Source organism: Streptopelia decaocto (genome assembly GCF_964273445.1).
Source record: "Streptopelia decaocto genome assembly, chromosome: 4".
Taxonomy (NCBI): domain Eukaryota; kingdom Metazoa; phylum Chordata; class Aves; order Columbiformes; family Columbidae; genus Streptopelia; species Streptopelia decaocto.
Window position 1 is genome coordinate 77,874,658 of NC_138658.1, and position 6,315 is coordinate 77,880,972.

General features: G+C 54.9%; 1 protein-coding gene across 5 annotated transcripts in view; it reads right to left on the reverse strand.

Annotated features, from left to right (window-relative positions):
- Positions 1-6,315, reverse strand: part of ZNF638 (zinc finger protein 638) — a 61,360-nt gene that overhangs the window by 47,468 nt on the left and 7,577 nt on the right. The gene's annotated exons all lie outside the window — the stretch shown is intronic.

The following is a 6,315-nucleotide window of genomic DNA, read 5'->3' on the forward strand; positions in this document are numbered from 1 at the left end:
GCAGCGCCCCCCGGTCCTGCCTGGATCCCAGCACAAGCAGCGCCCCCCGGTCCTGCCTGGATCCCAGCACAAGCAGCGCCCCCGGCCCTGCCTGGATCCCAGCACAAGCAGTATCCCCCGGCCCTGCCTGGATCCCAGCACAAGCAGCGCCCCCGGTCCCGCCGCTCCCGCAGGCAGCTGGAGGTGCCTCTCTGGTCCGGCACCTGTAGGGACTGAAGGTCGGAAGCGTGAGAACCACAGCCCCACAAATACAAAAGGCACGCAGCTCCGGCTTGAGAGCTGAACCGTGGCCAAGCTGCCGCAAACTCCCACTTCACAGCTGAATTTCTGCCGCTTGTTACCAGCCCTATGTTAAACTTTCTTTTTAAGTTCTATTAACAATGATTTAATGGTAATTCAAGCACAAACTGAAGTCAGGCCAAGGAGAAACAGCAGCTACAGAAACATTAATGCATCTCTTCTCCAGTACAAAAAAGCCACAATAAAGAAAAGATTCCCTGCAGAAAACAAGCCCAGAAACCGGCCTCTCATCCAGGGCTCCTCACCCAATATTCCTCCTCCATCAACAAATTAAATCACATTGAAACGCTCGCTGCATGTTCAGCCAAGTTCCTTTGAGACAGTTTGCAAACAGATTATTCAGCAAACATCCACAAAATCATCTCTTGCCTCTCAGTTCTGCAGAGCGGGCAGGAAAGCCGAGCGACCCACCGAACAGCCAGGTCAGTACCCAGCGTCACCAGGACATTGCTGCTGGTTTGGGACAGTCCTTAAAGCCAATTCCTCAGGCACACGGTTGTTGGACAGGAAATGCAGGTCCGTACCCGCTTCACCCAGAGCGTGCTGCTGGGATAACCTATTTCAAAGCGAACCAGATTACGTTCCTTTTGGTTTCAGTGAATATTCTGAACTAAAATCTCACATAACTTTTTCTTACTTTGTTTTAGGAACATAAGGGAAAAAACACGTTCCATTTTGGACACTAAAAACATTAAAATAGCCTCACTGAGGCAGGACAGAGGTTCAACACCCCGCGTGCAGCCCATGCTACACGTTCATGCACTCTCTAAGTCCCGAGGCTTTCTTCAGTTAACGGTCTAAAGGCTGTAATGTCATTTTACCTGAGATGTTAATTAAGCAGAATAGTCAAAGGGAGACTTTTCTCAGAACGCAATAAAGCACTGCAGTGTGTTCAGGACACGCTCACGCTGAGCCTGCTAAAGGACCCTCCAGAAACGGCAACACCCAAAGCAGCAGCTTCTCCTTAAAGCCAGAGCCAGCAGAGCCGCCGGCCCAGTCCCGCGGTGCTGGAAAACACCGCTGGAAACAGGCTGTTCAGGTAGAGACGGGACACCAGCATTTAAAATCACCTTGCTGGGGGTCCTGGTGTCGGTTGGGACAGAGGCACTTTTCCTCCTGGCAGGCGGTACAGAGCTGTTAAACCAGGGTCAGTGCTGTTAAACCAGCGCTGGGCACACAATGGTGTCCAGGCTGCTGCTTTCTGCTGCTCTGGGCCCACCAGAGTGGCTGGGGGGACACGGCTTGGGGGGACACCCGACACAGCCACAGGGATGTTCCACACCATGTAACGTCACGCTCAGCAGTGTAAGTGGGGGGGAGGAAGAAAGAGGGAGAGTTTGGGCTTCCAAGGGGGTGAGAGCCTGGGCAGGTTCCCAGAGAGGTGGTGATGAACCATCCCTGAGACATCCCAGGCCAGGCTGGACGGGGCTCTGAGCACCCTGAGCTGGTGCAGATGTCCCTGTCATGGCAGGGGGGGCACTGGGGGGCTGTAAGGTCCCTCCAACACAAACCATGTGTGATTCAATGACTCTAAGGTGGTGACAGCCTTTGCTTGACCGTTGCTATTTCACTTTTCACACCATCTCCATCTCATCCCACGAGTTCTCTGTCACTTCATCTCCCTTCTCCCGTCCCGCCAAGTGAGCGAGTGGCTGCGTGGCCGCCGGCTGGTGTCACCCCTGCACGTTCAACATCACGCTGCTGTCCCTGCAGTGTGACCGTCCCGAGCGCCCGGCCTGGCCATGGCTCTGCCTTCACATTTCAGCAGCCGCAGCACCGGGCTCTGCGCTACACCCGGCTTCCCACAATGTCATTATATCCAAATGCAATCTCCACTTGACTGCAATTAGCACACATCCAGAAAATTCCATACTGTTTATAGAGACAAACCGGCAAAACTTACCCTTTCAGTGACTGTGCGAGATTTTCTCTCCTGATAAAACCTTCTCTTGTGACTACAAAAAGCAACTCCCACATTCTCACAAGGTCTCATTGCCAAACCTGCCACTCAACCTCCTGTTTTGTGACTGATTTTTGCACCGCACGGCTGGCTCAGAGCTGCTCCCGATCCTCACAGGCGGCAGCAGCACAGCTTCGAGACACAGGTACCGTTTGTACTTCTCACCTTCAAAACTAAGAGCCTGAACCGGCAGCCGTGCTGCTCACTGCTGTGTTTTCCTCTTTCCGCTCCCAGGACTTCTCGTATTTGCCTCAAACCTGCAAGTACCCACTGCTTGTGGCTGCTGTGCCCTGTACCTGTAAGAGAAAGGAGTTCTCTACACATTTGTATTGGCGTAGTGAACTGTCGGCTTTCTGACCATCCCCGTCCGGGTCCCTTTGGTTTGGCAGCATTACCTTTGCACAAAGAAACGCTGCCAGCAGGCTGGACAGAGCTTAAAAGTGCAAACCCAACTCTTTACTGCTCAATACGCGCTCAGGCTGGTAGGATTCAGCAGATCACTAGTGGAAGGGTTAGCGTTCCCACTGCTCCCAGTACGACCAGATGGGCATGGGAACAGGCGGCCGCACTGCTCCCCAAAGGGCTCCTCACTGCTGCACTGCTCCCCAAAGGGCTCCTCACTGCTGCGCTGCTCCCCCAAAGGGCTCCTCAATCCTGCGCTGCTGTCACCGTCTCCCTGTATTTTTTCTTCTCTTTAGTATTTTTTTTTACTATTCTCAGTTCACATTTTTCCTTTGAAATCCTTGAGCTGGCGGGAGGGAGGGGGTAAAAGCTCATTCGAGCCGTATCCTCCACCCAGGGAGGGTGTGAGACCATCCTGCACTCACCAGATGAACAAATGTCATCGTTAAACTCCGCAGCGCGTACGTCAGGAGACAGAACTTCCCGCTCACCCGCCCGCGTTGGGCAGCTTGGCAAAGCAAACTGATGGAGCTGAAGGGAAAGCAGGGAGGGTGGCGTTTGGCTGCTCTGGGATGCTGTGAAATGTGAAGGTTGGAGGTGAGCGCAGTGGGCTCCGCGCAATTCCACCTGTTCTATTCACTTCTGATGAAGCGTCGGCAAGGTCAGGATGTCAGCGCACCAGGAAAGCAGCTACAGGATCAAACACCCCCAGAATTAGTTCTTCTGAAGAGGAAGGTGAGAATCGAGCCTTAAATGTCCTCTTGTTTCCTTAGTCTTGGCATCACTTGACCTTCCAGCGTTTCTCCTGGGGTCAGCGGGGACACGCAGCCCGGTCCAGCTCCAGCGCGCGCTGGCTGCTGCACAACAGCAGGACACGGCCGGAACATCGACCTCCACGGGAGGAACCGCTTCCAGCGCCTGAACATCGACCTCCATGGAGGAACCGCTTCCAGTGCCTGAACATCGACCTCCATGGAGGAACCGCTTCCAGTGCCTGAACATCGACCTCCACGGGAGGAACCGCTTCCAGTGCCTGAACATCGACCTCCATGGAGGAACCGCTTCCAGTGCCTGAACATCGACCTCCACGGGAGGAACCGCTTCCAGCGCCTGAACATCGACCTCCACGGGAGGAACCGCTTCCAGTGCCTGAACATCGACCTCCATGGAGGAACCGCTTCCAGTGCCTGAACATCGACCTCCATGGAGGAACCGCTTCCAGTGCCTGAACATCGACCTCCATGGAGGAACCGCTTCCAGTGCCTGAACATCGACCTCCATGGAGGAACCGCTTCCAGTGCCTGAACATCGACCTCCATGGAGGAACCGCTTCCAGCGCCTGAACATCGACCTCCACGGGAGGAACCGCTTCCAGTGCCTGAACATCGACCTCCACGGGAGGAACCGCTTCCAGTGCCTGAACATCGACCTCCATGGAGGAACCGCTTCCAGCGCCTGAACATCGACCTCCACGGGAGGAACCGCTTCCAGCGCCTGAACATCGACCTCCACGGGAGGAACCGCTTCCAGCGCCTGAACATCGACCTCCATGGAGGAACCGCTTCCAGTGCCTGAACATCGACCTCCATGGAGGAACCGCTTCCAGTGCCTGAACATCGACCTCCACGGGAGGAACCGCTTCCAGTGCCTGAACATCGACCTCCATGGAGGAACCGCTTCCAGTGCCTGAACATCGACCTCCACGGGAGGAACCGCTTCCAGCGCCTGAACATCGACCTCCACGGGAGGAACCGCTTCCAGTGCCTGAACATCGACCTCCATGGAGGAACCGCTTCCAGTGCCTGAACATCGACCTCCATGGAGGAACCGCTTCCAGTGCCTGAACATCGACCTCCATGGAGGAACCGCTTCCAGTGCCTGAACATCGACCTCCATGGAGGAACCGCTTCCAGTGCCTGAACATCGACCTCCATGGAGGAACCGCTTCCAGCGCCTGAACATCGACCTCCACGGGAGGAACCGCTTCCAGTGCCTGAACATCGACCTCCATGGAGGAACCGCTTCCAGTGCCTGAACATCGACCTCCATGGAGGAACCGCTTCCAGTGCCTGAACATCGACCTCCATGGAGGAACCGCTTCCAGCGCCTGAACATCGACCTCCATGGAGGAACCGCTTCCAGTGCCTGAACATCGACCTCCATGGAGGAACCGCTTCCAGTGCCTGAACATCGACCTCCACGGGAGGAACCGCTTCCAGGGCCTGAACATCGACCTCCACGGGAGGAACCGCTTCCAGCGCCTGAACATCGACCTCCACGGGAGGAACCGCTTGCAGCGCTTGGCCTCCGCTTCCTGCGACTTCAGGGTGCAGTTACGGCCAGGCCACACGGAAACCAGCGTCGTAGATGTGCTCGAGTACATTGGCCTTATTGTGCACTGAGTAAAGTCGCGAATGTTTCGCTGCAAAGGGTTTCAGAGTCACTACGGGCTGTATGGCACAAACACAGACAACTTTCAAAACCCCAGTGTCACAGTTTAACGCCAGCCGGCAGTAGGACCACCCAGCCGCTCGCTCACTCCTTCCCGAGGCAGGATGGGGAGAGAATCGGAGAGGGGAAAACACCTCGTGGGTTGAGATAAGAATAGTTTAATAGGACACCAAAGGAAAAGAGAATAAACAATAATAGTGATATATACACAAAGCAAGCAACGCCAATTGCCCGCCCGTTGCCCAGCAGGAATGTTTGTCCCCCGGCCAACTCCACCTTACACACCGAGCGTGACATGATTTGGTAAGAAACGTCCCTTTGGTCGGTTGGGGTCAGCTGTCCCGCCACGTCCCGTCCAGGAGGAGCTGCCCCGCGGTACCAACCGCCCCTCACACGCTGCCCCAAGCTCCTTTTTACTCAGAACGTCCAAAACCCCACGGGCCGACCTCGAGTCTCCCCGGCGCTGTCTGCCCGGGGCTCCGGGCTGCCAGAAAGCACATTCTTTACATCCCGTCCTGCCCAGACTGGCCCAAGAGCTCCCGAATGGGTAATCTCCCCCTTAATTTGTCCAAACATCCATCCAACATCCATCTCGTGGCTTTATTGCTAAAAGCTGAATCTCCTCCGCAGGTCCCTTGACCTCACTTTGTTTTAGGGCAAAACCAGCTTCGGTAGGAGTTAAACTTTCTTCCCTTCCTCAAGAACTTCAGCTGTGTTGCCCCACACGATCACCCAGCACCGCCACATTAACCGTGCCCCAGCCAAAGCCAGCCCGACGCCGCCCAAGCCTGAGCCCGACGCGGCCCAGAGCTGGACAGGCGTTTCAACATCAACTCCGGGCTACAAACCAGGATGGATGATTGGCTTTAAATAAAATGCATTTTAATCAGTTACACACTTCTAGAAATAATCCTATAGAAAAAGACATTTTAAAAAACAAGCAACCTGTATGACATCACTATATTAAAATAATTGTAACCGAGCAAAAACACTAAAGCAGTGTAAGTGTGAGGTTTGCTCACCACCCAGTGACCAGCACCCAGCCCGTCCCAGGCAGTGATCACAACAACTGGCCCCAAACGGCCAATGGCGGAGAAAAATAACAATTTGTTACGAAAAGAAATAAACCAAGTAAAAGCCCATGAAGGAACGAGCCTGCCAAGGCGGGTCCTGCTCTCCAGGGGCAGGGCAGGGAGCACGGC